We start from the raw sequence: 16372 nt of genomic DNA on the forward strand, positions 1-16372 counted from the left end.
AAGCATTTCCAAGGAGACCTTTGGTCTCATAAAAAAAATCCATGCCTGCCCTCAGGGGTCATTTTGTAGAAAAATCGGTGGTGGAGCTCATCCAGGGGTTGTTATGCAGCTGCACCTCCTGTTCAATGGACAAGGGAGGTGGGGAGGAAGAGGGGAACCCCCAGAAAGGTTCAGGAGCTGTGCTCCTGTGAGCTCCTGCTGAATTCAAAGCCTGCCTGCCTCAGCATCCCAACCTAACCCCTCCAATAATATCTTAAAAGCAGGCCTCAGATCCAGCAGGAGCTCCTGAACCTTTCTGAGGGTTCCCCCTCCTCCTCCCCACCTCCCTTGTCCATTGAATAGGAGGTGCAGCTGCATAACAATCCCTGGTACGGTTGCCAAGTCCAATTCAAGAAATATCTGGGGAGTTTGGGGGTGGAGCCAGGAGACTTTGGGGGTGGAGCCAGGAGCAAGGGTGTGACAAGCATCATTGAACTCCAAAGGGAGTTCTGGCCATCACATTTAAAGGGACGGCACACCTTTTAGAATGCCTTCCTTCCATAGGAAATAATGAAGGATAGGGGCACCTTCTTCAGGGGCTCATAGAATTGGACCCCTGATCCAATCTTTTTGAAATTTGGAGGATATTTTGGGGAGAGGCATTGGATGCTATGCTGAAAATTTGGTGCCTCTACCTCATAAAACAGCCCCCCTCCAGAGCCCCAGATCCTCGCGGATCAATTCTCCATTATTTTCTATGGGAATAAGTCTCCATAGAGTTTCCAGCAGACATTTCCCTCTCCTCCCCCCACTTTCTGATGACCCTGAAGCGGGGGGAGGGCCTCCAAACTGGGGGATCCCCTGCCCCCACCTGGGGATTGGCAACCCTAATCCGTGGATGAGGAGAGCAGCCAGCCAGCCAGCCACCAGGGGCTTTGCCACACCCCCAGCAGCCCTCATTAACCCCTGGAGAAGCCCACCCCACCCTTTCTCCACTTCTGATGTGATTCTGGGCAGTGGGTGGCTTGCTGGCCTTTTGTCTGGGGAGGGGGCCGAAGAGCCCTGATGTGCTCTCCTTTCTTGCATTGGGTTGCTTCTGGCTGGGGGGGTGGGAGCGGCATATGCTAATAAGTTATGCTAATGAGCTCCGCCACCTATATATATTTTTTTACAAAACAACCTCTGCTTAAAAGTAGAATGGTAGCTCAGGGCTCCCAAGTTCCCTTGGTTTGGCAGGCCCATCCCACCGACAAAGAGCCTGTCGCCCCGTGGCGTGATGCCATCACCCGGAAGTGACGTATCACGCCGGGCACATCACGTGGGATGCTCTAGGAATTCGCTTGGAACTCTATGGTTCCGCACGGGGACCCTCTAGCAATTTTGGAGGACTTGGCAACCCTATGGTAGCTCTGTACGTCTGTAGCAGTAGAAAAGAGAAAGAGCCCAGTAGCACCTCTGGAGAAGTGAACAGTGACCCAACACGACAGCTTCTCCCCTGCCACAAATTTTGTTAGTCTTTAAGGTGCTCCAAGGCTCTTGCTCTTTTCTGCTGCTACAGACTACTACTATCTTAAAGATTTTGTTTCTTTTAAAAAGTGTCTCTAAAGCAGGTTCCCCACGGGGCTGGCCTTAAACTGTCTGGCACCCTAGACAAGGCTTTCTGGGACCCCCCCCCCCCCACACACACACACTGATAATGTCACTGAATCACGTGGGAGGCACCCAATCCAGCTGCCCCCCCCCCGAAGGCTGGCGCCCTAGCCAATCACCTAGTTTGCCTAGCGGCAGGGCACCATGGTACCCCCCCGACACCTTTGGTAGTGCCCACCCAGTGTTTTTAGAAAGTGGGTGGGGCTCCTGCCTAGCAGGGTTTCTGATTGGCCACTGGATATCCGATTGTGCATATTCAGATAATGTTGCTTTGACAGCGGCTGTCATGACAGGCGTTGGTTTCATTCGCTCGCTCCTCTTTCCCAGGAGTTTTGTCTACAGATATCTTATAAAGGTAAAAGGTAAAGGTAGTCCCCTGTGCAAGCACCAGTCGTTTCCGACTCTGGGGTGACGTTGCTTTCGCAACGTTTTCACGGCAGACTTTTTACAGGGTGGTTTGCCCTTGCCTTCCCCAGTCATCTACGCTTTCCCCCCAGCAAGCTGGGTACTCATTTGACTTACCTCAGAAGGATGGAAGGCTGAGTCAACCTCGAGCCGGCTACCTGAAAACCCAGCTTCCGCCGAGGATCGAACTCAGGTCGTGAGCAGAGCTTAGGACTGCAGTACTGCAGGTTTAACACTCTGTGCCACGGGGTCCCTTAAAGGAAAGGTCCCCTGTGCAAGCACCAGTCGTTTCCGACTCTGGGGTGACGTTGCTTTCACAACGTTTTCACGGCAGACTTTTTACAGGGTGGTTTGCCCTTGCCTTCCCCGGTCGTTTCACTCCCCCCCCCCCCAGCAAGGTGGGTACTCATTTGACCGACCTCGGAAGGATGGAAGGCTGAGTCAACCTCGAGCCGGCTACCTGAAAACCCAGCTTCCACCAGGGATGGAACGCAGGTCGTGAACAGAGCTTAGGACTGCAGCTCTAACATTCTGCGCCACGGGGAGAGGACTTCAGAATCCACAATCGATCCCACATTCTCCCACTTGGTGGTGCTACAATACCAAAATCATATTGTTTGTTTTTAAAGAAAACAGTGTTGAAGGTCATCAGAAAGTTCTTGAACCCTGCAGAATTGCAGAACAAAGCAGTAGACAAGCACGCCTTTAAGACCAACCAAGTTTTATTCAGAATGTAAGCTTTCGTATGCTCTAAGCAGAACTGTGCGACCCAATATTCACAACACAGCAGTCAAGAAATGGAAGCCCGGGGGGTTGATCTAGGGTGCAGAATGACCCCCCACGTGCCAGTCTAAGAAGCAAAAGTGTATGAAATAAGTGTCATGCATTTGGGGATGGAGGCTGGGGAGTTAGGGTTGCCAAGTCCAATTCAGGAAATATCTGGGGACTTTGGGGGGTGGAGCCAGGAGACTTGGGGGGCGGAGCCAGGAGCAAGGGTGTGACAAACAGGATGGAACTCCAAAGGGAGGTCTGGTCATCACATTTAAAGGGACTGCACACCTTTTTAATGCCATTGAAGTTGAAATAATGAAGGATGGAGGCACCTTCTTTTGGGGCTCATAGAACTGGACCCCCCTGGTCCAAAACATTTGAAACATAGATGGTGTTTTGAGAAGATGCATCAGATGCTATGCTGAAAATCTGGTGCCTCTACCTCCAAAAACATCCTCCCCAGAGCCCCAGATACCTGCAGATCAATTCTCCATTATACCCTGTGGGAATTGGTCTCCATAGGGAATAATGGAGTGTCCAGAAGATGACCCTGAAGCAGGGGGAGGGACTCCAAACCGGGGGATCCTTTCCCCTCACCTGCTGGGAGTTGTAGGCAAAAAACATCTGGAGAGCTACCGTTGGCCACCCCTGCCTTATGGGGTTGCCCTTATGTGACTTGGCGACTCTTTACACTCACATTTCATGTATACAGCATTATCCACAAAGATGGTGATTTGTGGCATAAGCAAAAGCCAATGGCATTTTCACGTAACCTACAGCAAGGAATTTATGATCCACTGTGACTATGAAAGAAAATGTTCCAAATAAAAACATCCACTGCGGGGTGACATGATGATTTACAAGATTCTGCATGGGACGGAGAAGGTAGAGAAAGAAGTACTTTTCTCCCTTTCTCACAATACAAGAACTCGTGGGCATTCAATGAAATTGCTGAGCAGTCGGGTTAGTACGGATAAAAGGAGGTACTTCACCCAAAGGGTGATTAACATGTGGAATTCACTGCCACAGGAGGTGGTGGTGGCTACAAGCACAGTCAGCTTCAAGAGGTGATTGGATAAGCATATAGAGCAGAGGTCCATCAGTGGCTATTAGCCACAGCATATTATTGGAACTCTCTGGGGCAGTGATGCTCTGTTTTCTTGATGCTTGGGGATTGCAAAGTGGGGCCTCTAGCCCCACTTGTGGACCTCCTGATGGCATTTGGGTGCTTTTTTTTGTGGCCACTGTGTGACACAGAGTGTGAGACTGGATGGGCCATTGGCCTGATCCAACATGGCTTCTCTTATGTTCTTATGTTTTGTTCATTGGCCCTTTCTGCTGCGGCACCCCACAGCTGGCTCAAGTTCAATTCCATACCAACGACAATCACTCAAAGTGTCTTGGAAAGATCACTGCTCCTTCTTGCTGCAGCTACAACTCACCCTTGGGTTCAATGAAACTCACCCCTGAGAAACTAGGCATAGGTTTGGATCAGAAGTGACGCTTTGCTGATTCAGCTTGTGAAAAAGGCTCAGAAATGTAGAGAATTTGGGATGGATCCCATGACACGACTTGAGGTTTTGGGGAAAACAAACAAGTACACACAGAACGGTTCCTTTTCACGCGCCTTTGAGCCAGCAGCCAACCGAATCGCAAGTAGGAAAAATTTGGCCATCGGTTGACGTCAAAGAGTATTCGGTCAGCACTGTTTTTCGTCGGAGGGGAGGCGGGGTGGGAAACAAGTCCGTGGACTTCTGCGTGTTTGTCTGTTGGAGGAAACTGGCAGACCTCTCGTGCTTTCTGAAAGGAAGGATTGTTTCTAGGCTTCGGGGAGAGCTGGGGAGCTGGCGGGCATTTGAGTTCAGCGAGGCCTCAGGACAGTTCCGTTCCAGCGCGAGTCGCTGTCAATGCTGCCCATTCCAGAAAACTACCAGGACTGGAAAGCCAGAAGCTTCTATAGGTCAGAGCGTGATTCCCACCCAGCTGCTGTCCGTGTGGGAGTAAAGATGGCTGCCAGCTTCCAGGTGGGCAACCATTGGGAAAACACGATAAGGTTGAGGTCCTGGAGAAAACCGAGCGTAAAACAATTATACAGGCATCAGTTTCATGCACTCTGTTGTTATTGTATGTTAAGAACATAAGAACAAGAACATAAGAACATAAGAGAAGCCATGTTAGATCAGGCCAATGGCCCATCCAGTCCAACATTCTGTGTCACACAGCGGCCAAATATATATATATATATATATATATATATATATATATATATATATATATATATATATATATATATATATATATATATATATATATATATATATATATATATATATATATATATATATATATATATATATGTGTGTGTGTGTGTGTATATATATGTGTGTGTATATATACACATACATACATACATATATATATATATATATATATATATATATATATATATATATATATATATATATATGTGTGTGTGTGTGTGTATATATATGTGTGTGTATATATACACATACATACATACACACATATATATATATATATATATATATATATATATATATATATATATATATATATATATATATATACATATATACACACACACACACACTGTGGCTAATAGCCACTGATGGACCTCTGCTCCATATTTTTATCTAACCCCTTCTTGAAGGTGGCTATGCTTGTGGACGCCACCACCTCCTGTGGCAGTGAATTCCACATGTTAATCACCCTTTGGGTGAAGAAGTACTTCCTTTTATCCGTTTTAACCTGTCTGCTCAGCAATTTCATCGAATGCCCACGAGTTCTTGTATTGTGAGAAAGGGAGAAAAGTACTTCTTTCTCTACTTTCTCCATCCCATGTTGCATTGATATCTAAATTCTATTTGTACTATAGAACCCCAAAGTGTAGATGACCGGGGAAGGCAATGGCAAACCACCCCATAAAAAAAGGCTGCCATGAAAACGTTGTGAATGGACGTCACTCCAGAGTTAGAAAGGACTGGTGTTTGCACAGGGGACTACCTTTACCTTTTAGGAGCCCCGTGGCGCAGAGTGGTAAAGCTGCAGTACTGCTGTCTGAGCTCTCTACTCACAACCTGAGTTCGATCCTGGCGGAAGCTGGGTTCAGGTGGCCGGCTCAAGGCTGACTCAGCCTTCCGTCCATCCAAGGTCAGTAAAATGAGTACCCAGCTTGCTGGGGGGGAAAGTGTAGACGATTGGGGAAGGCAATGGCAAACCACCCCGTAAAAAAACGTCATGACGCGACTTCACCCCAGAGTCGGAAACGACTGGTGCTTGCACAGGGGACTACCTTTACCTTTACCCAGGGCTTTTATTTTTTTGCAGGAACGCACAGGAACTCAGTTCCGGCTGGCTTGGTGTCAGGGCCTAATATGTGGCCGGATATGCAAATGAATTCCTGTTGGGCTTTTCTTACAAAGCAAACCCCAACTTTACCTTTTTTTATTCGATTGGCATTGTAACACCCCCCCCCCCCCGGCCCCTGTACTCCCCAGACTTCATCCCCAATTCTCCAGAAGTTTCCCAACTTGGATCTAGCAACCCTACAACCCCCCCCCCCCAACCCCTGCCAGCAGACATGCGGGGGCACCCAGGAAAGAAGGTGGTGCCTTCCAAGAAATGACCATTTGTTTTCTCGGTTTCTGAATCTCAGGGAAGGTCACTGAGTTTGAGTTTACCGAGCCATGGCCAGCCAGTAAACAGACAGGGTGCTCTTGCCAACATGAGCTCTTTGGATCACAAACATTATTCCCCCCCCCCTCCTACAAGTCTTATCCACCTTGTCCTTTCGTTCTCTCCTTAGAAAGTTTTCGTCATGACATCACCCCCGAGCCAAGTTATCTACAGCAGCGACTGAGATGAACCAGATAACCTTTCCAAGAGGTGAGCTGCGCAATGTCCCCTTTGCCAGAGTTTGGCTGCGCGCCCATTAAAATCGCATGGGCCAAAGTCAGGGGGAATTGGAAGCCTTGTCACACATGGAGCTTCTGTTCAGAAAAATGTGCGCGTCACCTGTCTCGATCTGCCCTGGGCAAGACACAGCAATCAAACGAAATTTACCTGCAGACCAACAAACCTTGACATAAAAGAAGCCAATTCAGTAGAAACAATAAATAAGAACAGAACATTAGGGTTTGTAGAATCTTTCGGGCTCAAGTGCCGTGTTCTACTGGAGAAAGTTTTTCTTCCAGACTTTCTCCAGTAGAACGCGGCACTTGAGCCCGAAAGATTCTACAAACCCTAATGATGTCACCAGCCGTGAAAACCTGAAATCTTTGATAAGAACAGAACACTACAAAAATGCCATTAGAAACAAGGAAAGACAATTACAAGAAGCAGGGCAAAAAAGAACATAAAACAGAGCTGCCCAAAATTATATTAATAAAACAGTCCTCCAGCGAGGCCCTGGAATTACATCTCATCTCTAGACTACAGAGATCACCCCGCTGGAGAAAATGGTTGCTTCGGAAGGCAGATTCTATGGCGTTATACCCCATTGAGTCCCTCCTTCCCCCAAACTCTCAGACTCTACCCCCAAATCTCCAGGAATTTCCCAACCCAAAGTTGGCAACCCTGCAGGAATGACAACCAAACCTGTGCAGTAAAAGGGGGCGATGTTTATCCCATGGGTCTCTTTGCTTAATTTCTGCATACCTCAGTGTCCAGGAACCATAAATGTTTGTTTTTTTCAAGAGGACAATTCAAGAAAAGATGGTGTGGTAGTGCTGGACGAGGCCCCGGGAGACCCAGATTTGAATCCAAATCCCCAGGTTCAAGCGGGGGTTCTCCCGCTTTCCCAGGCTCCTTCCCGCTCCCAGTCAGCGGGCCGGTGAGGGGAAGCCCCGCCCTCACAGCCTCCATGTGACATTCCACCTCCGGAGGCTTTAGTCTCTGATTGAAAGGCTTCCTCTTGGGATGGTTGCTCTGTGTTCTCATAGGGTATAATGATCTGGGGCTCTGGTGGGGCTGTTTTTGAGGTGGAGGCACCACATTTTCAGCATAGAACATAAGAACATAAGAGAACATAAGAACATAAGAGAAGCCATGTTGGATCAGGCCAATGGCCCATCCAGTCCAACACTCTGTGTCACACAATGGCCAAAGAAAAAACCCCAAGTGCCATCAGGAGGTTCACAAGTGGGTCTAGAAGCCCTTCCACTTTGCCCCCCCTCCCCAACCACCAAGAATATAGAACATCACTGCCCCAGACAGCTCCAATAATATACTGTGGCTAATAGCCACTGATGGACCTCTGCTCCATATTTTTATCCAATCCCCTCTTGAAGCTGGCTATGCTTGTAGCTGCCACCACCTCCTGTGGCAGTGAATACCACATGTTAATCACCCTTTGGATGAAGAAGGACTTCCTTTTATCTGTTTTAACGTGACTGCTCAGCAGTTTCATTGAATGCCTATGAGTTCTTGTATTGTGAGAAAGGGAGAAAAGTACTTCTTTCTCTACCTTCTCCATCCCATGCATTATCTTGTAAACCTCTATCATGTCACCCCACAGTCGACGTTTCTCCAAGCTAAAGAGTCCCAAGCATAGCATCTGATGAGTCTCCTCCAAAATGCTCTCCAATTCTATGAGGCCCGAAAGAAGGTGCCCCTATCCTTCATTATTTTTAATGTAGGGAAGGCATTTAAAAGGTGTGCGGTTCCTTGAAATGTGATGGCCAGCACTCCCTTTGGAGTTCAGTTATGCTTGTCACAACTTTGCTTATGGCTCCACCCCCAATGTCTCCTGGTCCCACCCCCAAAGTCTCCTGTCTGCATCCCCAAAGTCCCCAGATATTTCTTGAATTGGACTTGGCAAGGCTAAACATGCAGCTGAGTACCTTTCAGAGAAAAACAAAAAGGCTCCTGATGCAATTAGCCGTGAGGTGTGTGGAAAAGGAATAGAGAAATTAAAGAAAAAGCCAGAGCTCAAAGGAGCCCTGATCTCTGCTGTTACCGCGTCCTTGCTTATAGCTTTCTCCTCAGACAAGAAGTCTGAGGAAGAAGAAGAAGAAGAAGAAGAAGAAGAAGAAGAAGAAGAAGAAGAAGAAGAAGAAGAAGAAGAAGAAAAAACAGACTCACAGGAGATTGAATTGTGTCCAGTTCAACCCATACTCACTAAAAAAGATTACCACAGCAAAGGGAGATGGGTCGGAAACCATTAACATTGTAAGGGAAACTAGATCTTGGGGATCAGAGGATATTAAAATGACTGCCAGCTACCTCGGTCCGTATAACACAGACACCTCAGCGTTGTGGATGACCAGAGCTAGAATTCACTACAAAGAAGCCTCCATAACTGAATTAAGCCAAGTGCTGAGATGATGCGCCTCAGGCCCAGAGTTAGCCATAGTAGAAAATTTAATGGATCACCAGAACCCTTCTAATACCACCATCTTAGAATGGATGGCCGAGGTAATATCCTACACGTGGGATGGAGATACCATAAGACACATCTACCACACTGTGCAGAGCCCTGACGAGGCCCCCCGCTGCATATTTAACCAGGAAGGAATTCCTCGCAGCAGCAGCTGAAGTAGTTTTAACCAAAGGCAGTGAGGAACCAGATTATGAAAAGCAAGACTTCATGTCTGATGTGATCACAGGTCTCAATATACCCACCCAGGAGCTGTTAGGCATAGCAGCCATGAGAGAAACCACCTGGAAAGATTTAGAGGCTAACCTCTACCAAGTTGGCAAGTTTATGTTAAAAAAAAGAGTTGAATGAAAGCTGACTGCGCAAGAAGGGAAATATTTTGTGACGATTACATAGCTAGATTAAGTGATTATGAGAAGGAGACAGAAAGGTTCAGGGCTGAGAAATATTACCTAATAGACAAAAAAAAAATATCTAACTCTCCAGGAGGTCAAATGCAGACAGGAGAATGCTTCAAAGCAGGCTCAAGTCTCTGAACAGAAAGTTGCTGTTTTAGAAACACAGCTCACTCAGGCACAATATCAGAATAGCAGAGGCAGGCACCCTGCTTGCTGGAATCAAGAACAAGATGGGCATTGAGAAAAAAGCCAGAAACGGAAGGTCCAAAGCAATGGCCTTGGTTCCAGCTCTTCTTGCCATCCCCAGCTTGCCCCAAGGGTTCCCCTCCACAGGCGGGCTTATGCTCCTAAGCGGACACAGCCAGCCTTAGAGCAACCCTGTCTTGAACATATGAAGCTGCCTTATACTGAATCAGACCTTTGGTCCATCAAAGTCAGTATTGTCTTCTCAGACTGGCAGTGGCTCTCCAGGGTCTCAAGCGGAGGTTTTTCACACCTATTTGCCTGGACCCTTTTTTGGAGATGCCAGGGATTGAACCTGGGACCGTCTGCTTCCCAAGCAGAGGCTCTACCACTGAGCCACCGTCCCTCCCCTCTTCACTCGGCCCAGCGGACCCCTCGAGACAAAGTCAGAATGGCAGCTTGGTCTCAGCTTAAATCCACAGGAGCAGACCTGACCCGTTTTGATCAGCAGCCCACACATGTGCTACTTACTGCCCTTTCAGATGCCATGAAGCCACCAGGGCACATGGCTCCCAAAGCCGCAGGGTTTGCAGAAAATGGATAGAGCTTCCCCAAAGCTACCGCTTTGGGAAATATTCCCCCCTAAAGGAAAAATAGGGGAGCTTACAAATCCTACCCATGAAAAAGATTTAGAAATCAAACAGCTTGCTAAGAAAAATCAGGAACTCCAGGAAAAGTTAGAAGCTAGTATTAAAGAAAAGGAAACTGCCAGTCTCCTGCAAAATGTCCTAGAATCTTACAAAGCCGCAGAAAAGAGACTAGAAATTCTAGAAGAACTGGATAAGAGGAAGTATAGCAGAGCACAGGTAGGTATTCCGCTTTGTCAAGCATTGTATATTCAATTTTCATTGCAATGACTAGATCACAGAATTGTTACTAACCATGAATTAAATTCAGGCACATCAAAGTAGTAAACTCCCCCCTTTGCTCCTTTCGCTTTTACTAACAAATGCAGGAATAAGATAAGATAAGACCTCCTGGGACTTGTTCCCAGGCCCAGCCAGGCCTGGACTCAGGATGCGCCAGCCGTAACATAGATAAGGAAGTTAGAGTGTGAATGTCACACATGAATGTAGAATTGTTTATAGGACCTTTGATGTGCCATTTTAAAGCATGTACTCTGTTGTTACAAGGTATCAGTTCCAATACCTAGCTTGGCTGAGCCACATGGATTATCAATAAATCAAACTTTGTTTCAAAATCCAAGGACTGGTTATTTTGAAATTGCATTCTTGACACACCTCAGACTTCCTCCCTTCTCCATGGAAATGAGAAAACAGTCCCTGTTTCAGTTCTCTTACCCCAGAATCATGAAGGAAATGCGAACTCTGAGCTTACACAGAGTTCCACATTCATGTTCCAAGGTATTCCTTTCAGCAAGAATTTGCTACAGGACCAAATCTCACTTCTGTTTGAAAGAAGCTTCATGCCCTTAGTCTGTGCCATTGAGGAACTTAAAAGCCACAATTATGTGGAACTTTGGAAAGTGGTAGTTCCACATGGGCAGACAAGGCTCCTTTGTCCCTAAACCTCCCCCCAAGGAAAATCTAACTTCTAAACTTGAATGTCTCTTAGAACAGAGAAAACTAGTGAGGTTGTTAGTAAGAAATGGGCATGGACATTCGAGGAGGCTAAAGCTATAGCAAATAGACTGGCTGATCCAGGATTTTAAGTGTAAATGATAGCCAAAACGCCAGAGCAAGACAGTAGCGAGACCAGTTTGTAATGTAGATGGTCAAATTTGAAAGGGTAGCGTTACTGGATCTTTTGCCCAGTGTAGAATCCCCCTGGGTCCCCTTAATAAATCCACAACTACTCTATGGATTACTAAGGCCCAGACTATTGAATGCCCAGTAGATGGAGCAGATCTCACACACTTGGCTATGCTATGTACCACAGGTCACGGTTCTGCCAAGACTGAGTCTTGGATTCTTGGCAGAAAGTTGATCCAGAAGACAGCAAACGAATGGATGAAGATTATTTTGACTGGTTTTCACCCTGGATACACACTAGCCAGAATATATATGAACGATGATGATGATGATATTGGATTTGTATCCCGCCCTCCACTCCGAAGAGTCTCAGAGCGGCTCACAATCTCCTTTACCTTCCTCCCCCACAACAGACACCCTGTGAGGTGGGTGGGGCTGGAGAGGGCTCTCACAGCAGCTGCCCTTTCAAGGACAACCTCTGCCAGAGCTATGGCTGACCCAAGGCCATGCCAGCAGGTGCAAGTGGAGGAGTGGGGAATCAAACCCGGTTCTCCCAGATAAGAGTCCGCACACTTAACCACTACACCGCACACTTAACCACTACACCAAACGAGAAGCAGCAGGCAAAAGAAGACCCAGTAGTATACCTAGCTAAAATGAAATTGTTAGCAGACCTGGCAGATAAGAGAAGCCATGTTGGTTCAGGCCAATGGCCCATCCAGTCCAACACTCTGCGTCACACAGCGGCCAAAAAACCCAGGTGCCATCAGGAGGTCCACCAGCAGGGCCATAAGAACATAAATTAATTCAATTGAATCTTGACAAAGAGGATGAGCCAGACTGTGAAGACGATGACTTTAAGCTCACAGTATTCCAAGGTCTCAATGCTCACACTCAATCCCTACTTGGCAATTGCATACCAGGAAAGTGACTATGGGTTGACTTTGAGGAAAGAATGCTGTGTCCTTCAGATTTAATGGAGGAGGGGCTCCTTTTGCAAAAAATCAGTTCGAGCCTGTGCTGCCAGTAATATCTGCAAACTGTGGGTCGCATTCCCAATACATTCCGGGGGGACACATTTGGTCCCCCTCCACAGATGGACAGGAGAAGAGGATATAGGGGTAGAGGAAGTGGCTGTAGATGGAGAGATGGGCCCGGGGAAGGGAAACTGTAGCAGGAACTATGCTGATTTTCAGCCCAATGTTCACCCGACCCCTTCTGTTCACCCGCTCCACTCTTCGCACACCAGCCGGATGCAGCTTGCTGCTCGGTCCTTGGCTGCGCATGGCTATTTGTGCCCCCCCCCAGCAGCCCTGGATGACCAACAACTGCAGGGTAGGACGTTTGTCCTGAGTCAGCCTCCGCCTCCTATTTCTCTCTCTCTAGCGAACACTGCACAGAAACTATATCCCGATCTCCCCTCAGTCTCAAGCCCAGATGGAACCTCCACCCCCAGCTATTGCTGGAAGCGAAGATACAGAGAATGGAACGGGAAAGCGCCCTTCCAACCAGACAGGGCAACTTTTGAACTATCAAGATTTCATTGCAAACAAACCCATACACCAGCCGGTTGCCAGGCTGCAGACTTCCTATGAATTTCTCATTGTTCCTCTAGATGAACCGGCTAGAAGGTGTCTAAAAAATCTAATCCCTGAGCTTTCTGGGAAACACAGGGTTTCCCAGAAATCTAGGGGGGGTGTAGTACAGAAAATGAAGAAGGAAAGCACCCCAAAAAGTCAGATTTTAACGTTAGCGTTACTTTTGTTTTGTTTTGTTTTGTTTTACCTTGTTACTTGTGCTACTGGTGTTGTCTTACTCTATATATGTTCAGTCCCTTTTGCGCCACATAGCACACATACATTCACACTGATACACAGCACGGCCGTTCAAAGGTCAACAGTTCCACTTCTTCTTTATTCCTAGGGGTGCACTATGGGGAATTATATCAAAAGGGAACTTGTGAAAGGAAAGGTGAGATTGTTCTGGTGGTTGATGTATGTGATATGTCTGCTTGCAGGTCCACAAGGTTGCTCAGGCAACAAAACCGTGGTTCCTTTTTTTCCACTGAGGATGTAAAAATGGTCTGAACCATCTAGAAATCATGTTGTGTAAAGTCATTAAGTCCAATTACTATAAAAATGATCCTCTGCTTCCTACACGTAGCCACGAGGTCCGTAGTTGTCGTGACGAATGGATCAGACCCCCAGATCTAGTCCTACTTTGTGTAGGGACTAAAGCAGAAGTCCAGGAGTTATATTGTTTTTCTTGTGCTGATACTACATTGCACGTACGTCCCAAAAGGCCCACGCAAATTGCCACCAAAAGATCCACAGGCTACCCCGACCGTCATGCCAGTCTCTGACAATTTTCTAGAAGAAGAAGAAGATATTGGATTTATATCCCGCCCTCCACTCCAAAGAGTCTCAGAGCGGCTCACAATCTCCTTTCCCTTCCTCCCCCACAACAGACACCCTGTGAGGTAGATGAAGATATTGGATTTATATCCCGCCCTCCACTCCGAAGAGTCTCAGAGCGGCTCACAATCTCCTTTCCCTTCCTCCCCCACAACAGACACCCTGTGAGGTAGATGATGATATTGGATTTATATCCCTCCCTCCACTCTGAAGAGTCTCAGAGCGGCTCACAATCTCCTTTCCCTTCCTCCCCCACAACAGACACCCTGTGAGGTAGATGATGATATTGGATTTATATCCCTCCCTCCACTCTGAAGAGTCTCAGAGCGGCTCACAATCTCCTTTCCCTTCCTCCCCCACAACAGACACCCTGTGAGGTAGATGATGATATTGGATTTATATCCCGCCCTCCACTCTGAAGAGTCTCAGAGCGGCTCACAATCTCCTTTCCCTTCCTCCCCCACAACAGACACCCTGTGAGGTAGATGATATTGGATTTATATCCCGGCCTCCACTCTGAAGAGTCTCAGAGCGGCTCACAATCTCCTTTCCCTTCCTCCCCCACAACAGACACCCTGTGAGGTGGGTGGGGCTGGAGAGGGCTCTCACAGCAGCTGCCCTTCCAAGGACAGAGGCTCAGAGCGGCCTACAATCTCCTTTCCCTTCCTCCCCCACAACAGACACCCTGTGAGGTGGGTGGGGCTGGAGACGGCTCTCCCAGAAGCTGCCCTTTCAAGGACAGAGGCTCAGAGCGGCCTACAATCTCCTATATCTTCTCCCCCCCCCACAACAGACACCCTGTGAGGTGGGTGGAGCTGGAGAGGGCTCTCACAGCAGCTGCCTTTCAAGGACAACTTCTGCCAGAGCTATGGCTGACCCAAGGCCATTCCAGCAGGTGCAAGTGGAGGAGTGGGGAATCAAACCCGGTTCTCCCAGATAAGAGTCTGCGCACTTAACCACTACACCAAATTGGCTCTCTACACCAAACTGGGGCCATACTGCGATGGAGCCATTGTGTCGACCGCAGTATGGAAGGCAGGGGATCCCTTTAAACTGGTAATCGCAATTGGCTACAGAGAAATTCAAGGGGTAGCCATCTCAATAAGTTCACCTAAAGGAGTGGCATACCAATATAATGTTACAAAATAGAAAAAAATCAGACTTGGGCAATCACCGAGAGTGAACTCATGGAGAAGAGCCCTCCGGTTTGTTTTTGGAGGTGAAACAGTTCATGCTTTGAGGAATGTTTTGCTGTTCTAAAATTTACAAAATTAGGAACCTTTAACATAGAGCTCCTTTTCGAGGAAGGAGACGACACACTGACCATAGGAACCTCCAGTCGCACACAGCTACAATTTAACCCGTTAACAGGCAACAATGAGACCTTCTTATGAGAAGGGCCCCCATATAATTGGATCTCATGTTTCTGAAAAGAGAGCAAGTTTTAATTCGACCCCAGATGTTGCTAAAAGAAATCTGTTAGCCTCACTGGACTGAATACCACTCAGCACCTGCCCCAATGTTCTCCGTACTTAGAATCCAGCAACAAAGGCTGGAAAGCGTGTCTTCAGCTTTGAGGAGAAAAAGAATACCACCACAGATCTAAAAGGTCTGTGGGAGACTGGCTTGCGCCAGTCACCGGAGGTGTAGCTGTACTAGGCTCTATGAATATGGAAATTGTGGCTAATAAATCCGCTTATGCTACCTCATATATGTCACAAATTGGGCAAATAAATTTCCATGGCTTCTAAAAATCCCCAGGACAAATCTGAACATTTTAAATTTAAGTGCCTCCAAATTTAAGAGTGGCTTTGTAAGGTCTAAAGGTAACAAAAGACCTGCCTTTCCTTAGTTAAATAAGGAAAGAAAAAGTAATGATTTGGACTAAAATTAGACGAGGCCAGTTCTCCAGCTGATACCTGGAGATCTCCAAGAATCACAGCACAAGATTCCAGGCTGCAGACTCAGGGTAAAGAAAGTTTGGTGTAATATCTTTAGTCTAACCCTTTAAAATGCCAGAATCAAGTACCTCTGAGAAAGAGAGGTTGAACTAGTTTTATTAATTCAAAGCATTCAGAGCGAAATGTAAAAAACCTGACCCTTTTAAATTTCAAATTGGCTGGATGACAATCTGTGAAACTCCCAAGTCCATCGTTCTCGCTCTCTTATAAAGTCAGGAAATATTTATTGCCTCAGTTCTATGAATTTTAAATGGTATAGCCTCTGAGCTTGTATAGAGTGCCTGAGACTAGCCCAAACAGGGCTGGCTAAAGTATTCCAAATATGCAATTCTTATGCTCTCCTCTCATCAGGAAGAAAACCTAATTTTCCTCCCTCTTGCTCAATTTGAAATCTCTAGCAGCACCAGAGGGGAGAGAGAAAGGTTTTTATAAGTAACAAAGG

The sequence above is a fragment of the Heteronotia binoei genome, chromosome 20 (assembly GCF_032191835.1).
Source record: "Heteronotia binoei isolate CCM8104 ecotype False Entrance Well chromosome 20, APGP_CSIRO_Hbin_v1, whole genome shotgun sequence".
Classification (NCBI taxonomy): Eukaryota; Metazoa; Chordata; class Lepidosauria; order Squamata; family Gekkonidae; genus Heteronotia; species Heteronotia binoei.